This window comes from Indicator indicator, chromosome 15, assembly GCF_027791375.1.
Source record: "Indicator indicator isolate 239-I01 chromosome 15, UM_Iind_1.1, whole genome shotgun sequence".
Taxonomy (NCBI): Eukaryota; Metazoa; Chordata; class Aves; order Piciformes; family Indicatoridae; genus Indicator; species Indicator indicator.
In genome coordinates, this window is record NC_072024.1 from 4,550,821 (window position 1) to 4,563,343 (window position 12,523).

Consider the following 12,523-nt stretch of genomic DNA (forward strand, 5'->3'; position numbering starts at 1 on the left):
CTCCTTCTTGGTAATACAGCTTATCCAAAGAAATCCTGTTGTTATCCAAATCAATCTTGTTGTTATCCAAAGAAATCCCCTTGTTCTCTAGAGAAATGATGTCCATGAGAACCTGGCACTAACAAGCAGAGCTGGTGCTCATCCTGGCCAGTCTGGGAGGTGAGAGCCTGGCAGCTGCCCAGTACAAGCAGCCTTCCTGCCATGGTGAGCAGCAGCCTGTGGGGACAGCTACCAGTACTGGCCTGGGATTCGCTGGGGTTGAGGTGAAATTTGATTGCTTCCTTTGCAGATGGCAGTAAGTCTGTGACCCAAAGGCTCGGGAACATCTCCGGTTCCTGAATTTGCTTCCCTTCGAATGCTCAATGCCAAAAAACAAAAGAAGTAGCAGCAAGGTCCCAAGATGTTCGGGATTCATGACACTGGTGTCACTGTTGCTGAAAGCTTGTAACTGTTTGTGTTGGAGGCGGTGAGGGCAGCTCTGCCTCAAGAGGGATGGGTGATTGGGCATGCTTTGGGCTGCCTGGGAGGGAACCTATGCATCCAGGGCCACTCCTTCAGACATCTGTTAAGCTTTGAGCCCCAGAAATCCATTATTAAAACCTCTCTCTGACTTCAGCAGGAACAGGATTTCATCTTTAGGCTGGGTTTTGAGCAGGGAAGGGATTTCAGCTCAGGGAAGCTGGGCTGGATTAGTCTTTTGTGTATGAGCTTCAAACATCTTTTGCATTCACTTTAGCTTTACCTGTGCTGAACCAGGAAATAAATAATGCATATGGGAAGTAGAGTAATGCATTGTGGCACCAAAACCCTGGAGATGACTGAATAATAAATAAAAGCTTCTCTCCTTTTATCAGTGGCTTATGTCCTCACTGGCTGAGTATCAAGCTGGGCAGCCAGAAGAGCAGTGTAAGGGTGAAGGGAGAGGAGAGGGAAAAGCAGCAGGAGCACAGCAGCTCTGCAGGAAGCCCTCAGGACTTCCCAAAAGCAGCAACGGGCTGCCACTGGCACTGCTGGCTAAGACCTGGCTCTTGGGAGCCAGTTAGCAGCCCTCTTCTCCCCCAAACCCTCCTGCCCTGCACCATTTTGGGGTGTGCCCAGAGAGCAGCATCTTACCTGCATGGTGGCTTTGTGCAAGTGTTGCTCATCATTTCATACAGCTGTGTCACACAGGCTCAGGGATAGGATTTTGACCTGCAAAGCAGTGTCCCATTCGCAGGGGACTGTGACCTGCTTATAGGCAAGTGCTGAGTCAGAGTTTCAGGAGTTTTGCTCATTGCCTGACCAGGGGGACCCATTGATGCATGCCAGGAGAATGTCAGCACGTCCAGTATCAAGAGAGAAATTCAGTTGAAAGTGACCAGTTCAGAGAAAAGTGTTAAATCCTGACCTCTGTCAAGCATGGAGCCATGAATGGCAGGAAATGCTGGGAGGGACTGTGGGGAATGGGAGGGTGGAGGGGAGAGTTTGAGCCTGAGCTGAACCCCAGGAGGAGAAAGTGTATGTAAGGGCCTCTGGATCAAGACCCAGAAAGTACAAAAGCAGGAGCCAGCCTGCAGTCCAGGACAACAGGAGCTGTGTGTGCATCCCAGCAGCCTCTCAGCCTCTTCAAACAGAGGATGGATGTCTGGAGCTGAAATGAAGCGTTGGCAGCTGCAGGCACAGATTGCTTCTCTCTCTGCACACCCGTCTCCAAACCTTGTAACTACTTTGTTCATATTTAGGTTGCAGCAAAGAAACATGTTTTCTATTTAATATTTTCTCTGAGGAGTGATCCCAAGGCGGGGGGTGGATGTTTTCTGGGTCCTCCTGCCCTCATGTGTACTCCTGGAGGGTCTGTCCTCAGACATCTGAGCAATGGAGCGAATGGGGGCTGATCCCATGGCTCTCCTCAGGGAAGGAGGCACAGGGGGATCCTGAACCACCTCCCTAAGAAGCGGAAAACACATGGAGAAGTTTGTCTTCGTGAGACTTGCTGAAATCCAGATCATTCCTGCAACTCTCTGCTGCCGCTGGAGTCAATCGATGCAGTTTGTTTGCCTCTGGGGCAGAGGGTATCGATCCCCTTTGTTTCCCTCCCTCCTTGTGTGATGCCAGGTGTCTGAAATGTGTCCAAGTTGTGCTGTTGCCAGGCCTAGTGGCAGCTGAATTATCACCTGGGTCACCCTGTTGCTGTTGGAAATGCACAATAAGCTCCCAGCTAAGAGAGAGAAAGAAAAAAAAAAAGTCAAACAAAACCCTGCAGCAGCTGCTCAGCAGCCCAGGGCAGGCAGGCGTGCACGCTGGCCAGCCCAAAGCATGGCAGGAACAATGCCCTGACTCCTGTGCTGGCACTGCTCACAGGAGGTGTCCCCAGTCCTTTGGCCTGGGGACATGTTTGCAGGGGCTGGCTCTGTATGGGTGCTGCACCCATGGCAGGTGGCTGTGGTGGCTCTGGGATGGTTTTATCTGCTCAGCTCTCCTGTTCCTGACAGCTTCAGTCTCATTGTTAAACAGCTTAATGCAATTCTCCTGCCAGCCTGGCTCTACGACAGGTACCAGCTCTAATGAGGATAACTCCAGGGGCCACGTGCTGTGTCTTGCCAGCTGACTGAGCCTTTGCGTTCAGCTGCTCCCAGCGTGACAGCTTCCTCAGCAAGGTCTGTGCAGGGATTAGGTGTGCTGCTGGCAGGAGAAGAGGTCTGTGACCCACCTTTGTCACCAGTACACTTCACAGAATTGCCTGATGGGGAAAGACCAGACCATTGAGTCCATAACCTACCACCTCCCTGTACTGTTAGACCATGTTCCTAAGCACCTCATCCAAATAAACACCCCCAGGGATGGTGAATCCACCACTGCCCTTGGCAGCCTGTTCCAGTGCCTGATGACCTTTTTGGTGAAAAAATGTTTCCTAATATCTGCTCTAAGCCTCCCCTGGTGCAGCCAGAGAAAGAAGCAGGATGAGGCTATTGGTGCTGGCTCCATTTGTGTGGTTGCTCTGGATGCCTGAGTGTGATCTGTGCAGGCAGGCCTGCACAGATGTATGCATGTATGTGTGGATATGTCTGTACAGTGCATGTGCCTGCTCAGGGCATGGACCAGCAGCAGCCTCCCCTCTCTCAGGCTGCTGGACCCAGTATAGGGTATTTTCCTCTCACAGGACAGTGCCAAGTGCTTAAAAACATATAGTCAGTGCTGGAAATATTGAGAGTCATCTAAGAACTGAGATTCTAAAATAGTAACTATTAGCTGCTTGCTTTGTTTTGTGCTGTGGTCAACTGAGACTATGCAAGGACAAGGCTTTTGGGGTAAGCTGAGCAAGCAAGAGAGGACTCTATGCATGACAGTGACATGCCTGCTGAAGTTGCAAATTTTGGACAAGTTGATTATAATTAATTTCCCAACCAGCTAATGAGAAATAATGATGCCAGATCCCTTTGCACTGGTAAGAGGCAGGTCTGGTGGTCACTCTCGTGCCAGCTGAGCCCAAGATGCCAGAAGGGCTCAACCCATGTAACTACAGCTTGAGTTTCTCTCCTGTTTGAGCACAGAGAGGCTCTGGCAGCATCCCAAAGCACCCAGCCTGTGGATGCTGTGCACCTCCCAAAACTAACACGCCCACGAAGCTCTTGGACACCCATCCCTTGAACAGCCCAGATTCAATGGCAGTTGTTGGGTACACCTCCAGGAGCACAAATGAGCACTGAAGTAGCAAAGTTTGTTATTCTAGCATGGCTCAAACATCAGGAGTGCCCCTGCTAAGGCTGGAGAGGCATGTTTGATGCCTCTTTTGATGCACACCGGAAGCATCCACAGAGAGCAAGGAACATTCATTAAGCACCTGAAGCTCATGTCTGCATGGCTGATGGGAGCCAGCTGCAAGTGTTTATATATACTTGTGCCTTCCCTATGGGGGTGGAGGGGTTTATTTTTCCTGCTGCAAGGAAGTGATGTGTAAGCTACAAGTAAGTGTGTTTGGGCTGGAGCTGCTGGGTTCTGCTCTCTATTGCTTGGGTTGAGTGGTGTGATGAGGCATTACAGAATCACAGACTTGTAGGAAGGGATCTCTGGAAACCAAGAGCAGGTTGCCCAGGATGGGTTTGGAATCTCTCCAGATGAACAGACTCCACAACCTCTCTGGGCAGCCTGCTCCAGGGCTTTGGCATCCTCATAGGAAAGAAGTTTCCTCCCATGCTCAGGTGGAACCTTGTGGGTTCCAGTTTTTGCCTGTTGCCCCTTGGCTTGTTGCTGGGTACTACTGAAAAGAGTCTGGCCCGATTTTCTTGATACCTGTCTGGTAGATATTGATAAAGGTTGCTAAGATCTCTCAGTCCTTTCCAGGCTAAGCAGCCCCAGGTCTCTCAGCATTTCCTCCTCACAGAGGCAATCCAGGCCTCTCAGCATCTTTGTAGCCTCTGCTGGACCTCTTTCCAGCAGTTCCCTGTCTCTCTTAAACTGAGTGTTTTGAGGGCCCTACCATGACACTGAGGAGCCCAGAACTGGACACAATACTTCAGCTGCGGCCTCAATAGGGCAGTGTAAAGGGGGAGGAGAACCTCCCTTGACTTCTTAATACACCCCAGGATACCACTGGTTGTCTTGCCCCCAAGAGTGCATTGCTGGCTCATCACAGTGAATTAGTGCTGGAACAACTGGCCAGTGGAAGCTGAGCCCCAGCAGGCAGAGAGCAGCTCTCTGCAGGTGTTACAGCAGGCTGACTCCATCAGTCTGGGCAGCAAGGGAAATCCCAAAGCAAGAATGAATTCTCTCTGTAGCATCTGGGCTGCTCGGCCACGTGGCTGTCCCCAGCACTTACATGCCTCGATAGCTCCTTTTCATTTTCCTGCGGGAAATAGCAGAGAGCCCTCCTCCTGTGCTGTGTGTCACTGAGGAGCTCACCATTTCCCTGCACAGCTGGGAACGTCTCTGAGCAGTGCCAAGCATCTCACCCTCACAGCGTGGCTCCCATGCTGCAGCAGACAGGAGATTCATGGCTCTTGGGAGATGCACAGCCCTCGGGAGCAGCCTCTCACAGATGTAGTGATACCAACCTGATCCAGGCTGCCGGCTGCATGTTCTCCCCAGGCACCTTCTCTGTAAGAGAGTGTGGGAGATGAGTGCCACGGGACCAGCAGCACTCACTGCTGGGTGGTCACCACACTGGGGCTGGTCACCACATTTGTCTTCTTGGTGCTCAGCCAAGCACTGAGTTCCACAGCTGATTTAAAATCCTGTGCACACATTATTGCTGTTCACCAAAAGGTATTTTGACAGGGCTCTGTGATACACTAATTGGAAACAGTCACTTAAAATCCACATCTGAAAAGCGTTGTGGAGTTGAGGTTCAAGGAGTGCAGGTTTGCTACAGACGCTAGATTCCTAAAGAACAATTTCCCACACCTAAATAATGATGTTTTCCATCATGTTACATCCATTAGCTATAGCTTGGCAGTTGCATCCATCATAATATGCTATTTCAGGGAAATAAATGAGTGTATTTTTCTGTGAGAACCAAGGCAAAAATATCTGGCTGCTGAAATATTGAGCAGGCTGCTACAGCTAGACCAAGTGCAGATTATTGCTCTAATACCTTGGTTCAGCCATTAACATCCAGCACAGACTAGGTTTATAATCTTCTAGCTTCAGAACTAACATGTTCATAGTTACTACTTATTAAGTTTGCCTTTAAACTATGCAATTAGCCTTCCAGCAATGTTATTAAACAAGATCATGGCTCTGCCAGAACCAGCCTGCCTATATTTATAGCTGTTCCTGGTAGCCTCCTTGTCTTGGGGAGGTGTCTGCTTTCCCTTTGCTTTTTAAAAGCATTTCAATTGAATTTCCCAAGTTGTTCCCAGCCATACGTGTGTGGCAGCAGGTCCCTGATTTTTCTATTTCTGCATTTCAGGCAGAAGAGTGACACAGCTCCAGACACATATGGCTTCCCTGGTCTCCATGTGCTGTTGATGGGAAGAGCACTGACATTCCCGTCGTACTCCATCAGCGTCATCTCTGCTTTGCGTCGGAGCAGGATGTGCTACTCTGGTGGGATGAGCCAGGGAGGAGGAGTGTTGCACTGTGCCCTGAGCAGCACCCCTCATGTGAGCTCTTTGGGTGTCCCTGGGTGCCTCTCCTCTCTCATTTTCCCATCTGTAAACTATAAAATTAGTAGGGTTCATTGTCCTTCTCATGGAGATTAACAAGTAGCTTGCAGGATGCCAGGTAAAAGCAACATCTTGCCAGTCCGAGGCACCTCATCTAGAACCTCCAAAGCCAGTGGGACTTGAAACAGATTTACCATCCCGTGGAAGAAGGAGATGGCCCATCTGGGATTGATTTAAAACCAGCCCAGGCTGCAGTTTAACTGCATCCATGATGCTGCTGATATGAAACTGCTCCTTACCTGGGAGGAAAAAGAGAGAGGAAACTGGCTGCCAGATGCTTTGGGCCCTCCAAGAAACGGTGCATCGTCTGCTGGGGTGCAACCAAATTATGGGACAGGTGGACAATACTGCATGGGAACAAGCAATGAGGTATACCACTTCTTCCAGACTCTGGCTACAGTATTTGCCAGCTGGGAATCCTTTCTCTGATCAACAGTGGGGAAAAAAGTACACTGAGGATTATAGCGAGGTATCACTATGCTTTGCTTTGGGACTGACACCCAGGTGATGTGGTATGGAAATGGGTGTACTGGGGGGTGGAGAACCCCAGGCTGATTGATAAACATCACACAAACAGCAGAGAATTTGGAAAATGTGCCAGTTAGAGATTTTTCAGTGATATAATCACAGGTTATTAAAACAGCTTGATTCTCAACGAGCCTAATCAAAGGGAAGTTCCTGAACCTCAGCTACAAAGCAAGGCCCCATGCTGTAACAACACGAGCGCTAATCTCAGCGCCTTTAATGGACTACACGAGCGAGGAATGCTCCTGGGACAGCAACAGCAGGCACTGTACAGAGTAAGTGAGCCACAGAGAGAAGTAGGCTCTGGAGTCAGCACCTTCCTCTTGCACGCAGGGGGCTGATACAAGAGAGATGAAAGACCAAGGGGACCTTCTGCTTCCAACAGTGCTGCTCCCATTGATTTCCGCAGCAATAAAATTGGCCTTTAGTCAACCACTCTGAAGTTGCCTAAAGCATATTTGATGGATGGCACCTATCAAAACTTTTAGAGAGAGGAACAGGTACAATTAGCAGCTGTGTACAGGATCTTCTCTGCCATTTTTCCTTGACATCATCAGTAATTACCTGCACTAAGCATTGCTGCTGCTGCGCGTGGGCTTGTCAGTCAAGAGGCAGCTGAGACCCAGAATATCAGAAATTCACTGTCATAAACTTTGCTGTCAGATCGAGGAAGAAGCACAGTAAGAAGGGGATGCAATACCTGCAGGGCTCTGCATCCCTCCCCATGACCTAGCAGCTGAGGATAGGGAAGGAAATTACCATGGAGCTGTGCCACACATGCCAGCTGAACACACCAGTACTTCCAGCTCTCCAGAAGAGCCATCCCACAATTACCTTATGTGAGCCTGGCAGTTCCCTCCACTGGAGAGATACAAGGTTATTAAGCAAATATGATTAATGAATAAAAGAACCTCTGGCATGCTGGAACGAGGCTCCGAGGCCTGTCGGGCTCCAGGAGGATTCGTCGGCTGGTGCTTTGGGAACTGCGTCAGGTTTCTGCAGTAATATGATTAACAAGCTGTGTAATGGGCTAAATCCATCCCAAGTGTCCCTCTGTTTAAGCCTCTGCATGGACACCTGGGATGAATTTGGCCCTTTTACATGGATGTGCTTGACAAAGCCACACTGCTGAGTTGGAAGAAAGGAGGGCGCTGAGTTACTCCTACAGCCAGGAAGGAGGCAGCAAAATAGGATGGAGAGGAGGGATGGATCTAGGAGGGATCCAGTACAGCCCCTGCCCTTGCCATCCTCCTGGAGCACAGGGAGGGCTGCAGGGTTGGAGCAGATGTGAGCTGAGCCCATGTGCCTGCTCTGCTGTACCTGCCCTCCCCATGGCCAGCTGCTACACAGTGGCACTTCCCAAGGAAAGCTGCAGGACTTGGCCATGCGCTCGTCTGCCACGCGGTGCTGCTGTCCCCGGCTCCAGAAAGCACGGAGCTGCCAGATTTTGCCGGCTGGAGGAGTGGGAAGGATGGGGAGCACTGCTGTCCTTATCTGTGGGGCCAGATTGTGAGCAGCTGTGGGCAGATAAAGAGCGATGTAGATGGGCTGGGGGAAGGCGTTTGCTTCCCCTGCAAAGCAAACTGCCTCTCCCTTTTGCCAGCGTACTCTGGCAGTGACAGTGCTGCCTTCTGGGCAGAGAGTCTTCTCTGCTGCAGGGGTAAAAGCAAGAGGATGGATGATGTAAGAGCAGGAACTTGAGTGATGATTTCAGTTTATTTGCAGACTTCTGTTTTATCTCACTCTGTCAAGGCTGCTGCTGCTTCCTACCTCCCCCTGCCTTGGATGGTTGACCCTTGCCAAATGGCAGTGTAGCCAGGAGCAGCCCAACACAAGCTACACCTCAACAGCCAGGCTTGGCGATGGGTTTTGCCTCACTATTGCAATGCTCTTTCATAAGTAGGCTCTGTTCTACTGTAGTGCCTTGTACAGAATTAATTGCAATATGATATTTCTTACCCATTCCAATACACCTTCCATTTTGGGTAGGTTCCATGTTCTTGTTGTGGTGGTTTAATAATTGCCAGCAAGAACCTTTGTTTTCCAGCCTTGGATAGTTTCATGCACGTGTTCACTGTGGTCCCTTACAGTTTGCTTTAGCCTCGTAATTACTGAGTGATCGCAAGGAATCGAGTCATTTAGAGCAGCAGCCTCGAAAGGGATTAATCACATCCAGACCTTGTTAAAATCCCGTTGCCACACCAATTCCCCACACTTACAGAACCTGACCACAGTGTGAAAATTGATATTTATGCTGAGGAGTGTCAATGTGCTGCCTTGTGCACCCTTCCCTGGTTCACTGTTCTCTGGGGTTTGAACCTGGGGTTGCAGTCAGACTTGCTGCTTGATTTCCAAGCCCCCAAAATGAAATAAGTGTTCACCCAGGCCCTCTGGCAGAGGATGTGATCAGCAGGAGAACGCTGCTGGATTCTGCCGATGAGCACCTTCCAGCTTTAAGTTAAATTGCCTGGTTGCTTGCAGTCTGAGTCCTGCAAACTTGTTGAACTGGATGAATACAATAGCAGAACAGCCAGATTTTGTGATAAGGATTAGAAATCTGCTGCTGGGCATGATTTAAATTCATTCCTTTCAGCCTCTGCTCTCTTTCTGTCCTGGTGCTAATGGGGGACAGCCTCAGCATACTGGTGACAGATTTCCAAGGAGGCCCAAACTGTTGGGGGATATTTTCTGGAGATGAATCGACTCTCCAGGCTTGCTGGGGACTGGTAGTCTTCTCCTTGTGCAGTATGTCCTGCAACTGGTTGAAGAAGCTTGCTCCCTGGGCCCGGGATGGGTTTCAGAGTTTGCTGAAAATGATAAAAATCTCTCTTAGTTACCAGTGTTATGACACAACAAAATAGGTTTTGTGATATTCTGTAGAGTGGAAAAACTCTGAAAAAGTGTCTGTTGGCTTTGAAAGTGGCTTGCTCCAATACTCTTAACAGATGGACGACCGCTCGCAGTGATGTGGCTGGTCTGCACTTGCAACTCTTTAGCTCCCGTGGAGACAGAAATGTTTGGTTAGGAAAGAGCAAGTTCTGCCTGAGATTGTGGCTATGGCCTCTGGGATGTAGGGGATGCAGGCAGGAGAGCAGGAGCCTGATGGCCCACACCTGGCAGGGCACAGCCTGTCCAGCCCCATGCAGTACCCAAGGCACTGGTGTGACATTTACACTCTGCAGCTCTTCCATGGGATGCTGCTGAGGCCTGGGTGGAGCATCATGTTGAAAAGGATGCCAAGGAATACTCATTGGAGCAGGGGCAATGAGTACTAAGAATTTTAATGATTCTGGTTTGACCAATAATGGATCTGTTAACGCAGCCTCTGCAACTAGGAAAGACAGGTTTATTTCTGTACCTCTCAGGAGACAGGCTGGAGCTATTATAAAGTTATGGAGCTATTATTATATCCAGGTATTAAGGCTGAACGAAGAACTCAAGTGCTGTGAGGGCGTATGAAAGAGAAACCTCAGAAGTGCACAGGAGAAGTTAGGGAAGTGATGGTTAGGCATTCATAGTGGGAAGGGGCTGCTTTAGCTATGGGACCAACCCAAAATAGAGAAGACAAACCTTAAATCATCTTTGAGCTCTCAACAAGGTGTGCAAATCATTTTCTTCTGCCAAACAGCTGATTTGAGAGGGATTCCCACAGGGAGGTGTGCATCCTGTTCACCAGATCTCTAAGTGCTGTTGTGCTCTGCACTGTGAGCAGAGACCAGCCAAGCTCTGAAACTCAGGGAAGAGCCCACCGGGGACTGCACTTCTTAGAGACCTCTGCAAAAAAATATGTTGTGTTCTGTGATGCTTGTGTATTCAGTGGGAGTGGAGTGAGCGTGCAAAGCCTGCAAAGTCCAAATTCAAGCAGCCAGCTAGAAGAGGGAAGCTCAGCAAGAAGGGAGGATTCTAGGTAGAGCTGGCTTGTGGAGAGCATGCCTCAAAACCCAGTGTGGGTAGCTTCTTGGATCTGCTCAGAGTTTAGAAGCTCTAAACACAGTGGGATACAGCAGCTGGATCTTTTTCCAGCAATCTGAGCATCCACCACAGGGAGCAGAGCCAGGGATGTGACAGACGAGCACAAAACGTTAGTCAGAAGGGACAAGTGGAATGTGAAAAACCACCAGGAACTCCCAAAGTTCCTTGATGCATCTAACAATAGAAGCAAGACAGGAAGGGCAGGGTCAATCTGGTTGCATGCCCTCCTGTGTCTCCTGAAATCTGGGCCCTGCTGTGGGCTTGACTCCATGGTGGTGAAATTCAAGGCAGGTGGCTGCCATCATGGAAGCCAGAGCTCTGGCTGCACCTCCTCCACCCCAGCCTGTCTGGCATAATGTTAGCTTCACGCCTGAGCGAAGAGGATGGAGCTTATTAAACTTGCAAACCTGCCTTGTGCTAGCCCTTGGGTATTTAGGGCTGCTGGGTCTCTGGGGCAGGATGCTCTAATGCTACTTTAACGCCACATCTACCGCAACGAGGCCTCCTTAATTGGCTTGTGGTTCCCACCAGCACTGCAAGCAAAGAACAAGCGATGGAGAAAAATCTGCCAGCACCGCAGCTACTGCTCGGTGCTGGAGCATCATTAGCTCACGTGTCGTCTCTCTCCCCAAAGACAAACAAGCTGGGTAGCCAGAAAGGTCTGCAGGGAGGATGAGCAGCAAAATTCAGGCACAAAAAGTGGGGGGATGCAGGCAGTTGTTGCCCACAGGACATCCCCCTGCCCAGTCTGGTTTCTCCCCTGAGTTTTCAGTAGCATGGGGGGAACTTGTAGTGAAATGTTCTCTCTTATTTCTTTTTAATCCTATATTTAAAACCCAGCCCCACTCCCCTGCTTTAATCACTTTAAAGCAACCCCAGAGGAGCAAGACTTGGGTAAATAAATGTGGGAACCAGGGGAGTTCTTGAACTGTTAAAGAAATCAATATAAATCACAGAGTAACCTTGCCCTGATATCTTCCTTATCACCTCTGAGGCTCTACCTGCCTTTGTCTAACAACAATCTCAGTTAATTAGATAATTAATCTAATTATCTAATTAGGTAGAATTGCTAATAGCTATTCCACCTAATTAGGCCAGTGGCTGTATCTCAGCAGCGGTGATTCTCTCTTTCTGGCTAACCCTGCACCTTCTGCCATGCCTGAAACCAGGCTCTGACACAATTCAGGGCTCTTTGTTTGCTTTAACCAAAACCACCTGGAAACGGTTTTATGTTTCTACTCAGGCTTTCCTTGAATGAAAGCAAGGTGGCCACTTGGAAAGTAGAAAAGGAAGCTCTCAGCAGAAGATTAATTTTTTTAGCAATGAATGCAGGAAGCTCTTCATTTTTAAAATTCATTCTCCTGGTGTAAGATTAATTTTAGCTCTGATCATAGCAACCTGTTATGAATTGGAGGGAAACATATTGCTCTGAGGTTGGGGAAACAACATAAGCAGCTTTCCCCCCTCCCTTCCTTTTATTTGGACAAGTTTAGCTAACTCATGGCTGTGGTCCCAAATATGGTCTCTTTCCCTGCAGAAACAGGAGATGCTCTCTTGGTGCAGCTTTCCCATTCCATCCTATGGGAATGGGATAACACAAGGAAGCTGGCCAGAATTAGAACCAGCCTGAGGATGTTGGTCCCACTGGCAGCAGAATCCCACTGCTCATGGCTGCAGGGATGCTGCAGCTGGCATCACCATGACACTACTTTTGGACTGGAGATGGCAGCACCACTGTCCCCTCAGGAGCTGTGGACTCCTGTGGGGCTGCAAAGCTGCCATATGGCACTCATGGGTGGTTTTCCCCCTGATGCCTAAATTGGATTTAAAGGCATTTTTGTACATTCCAAAACAAATCTACAGTTGTCTGCAGCCAGACCTGG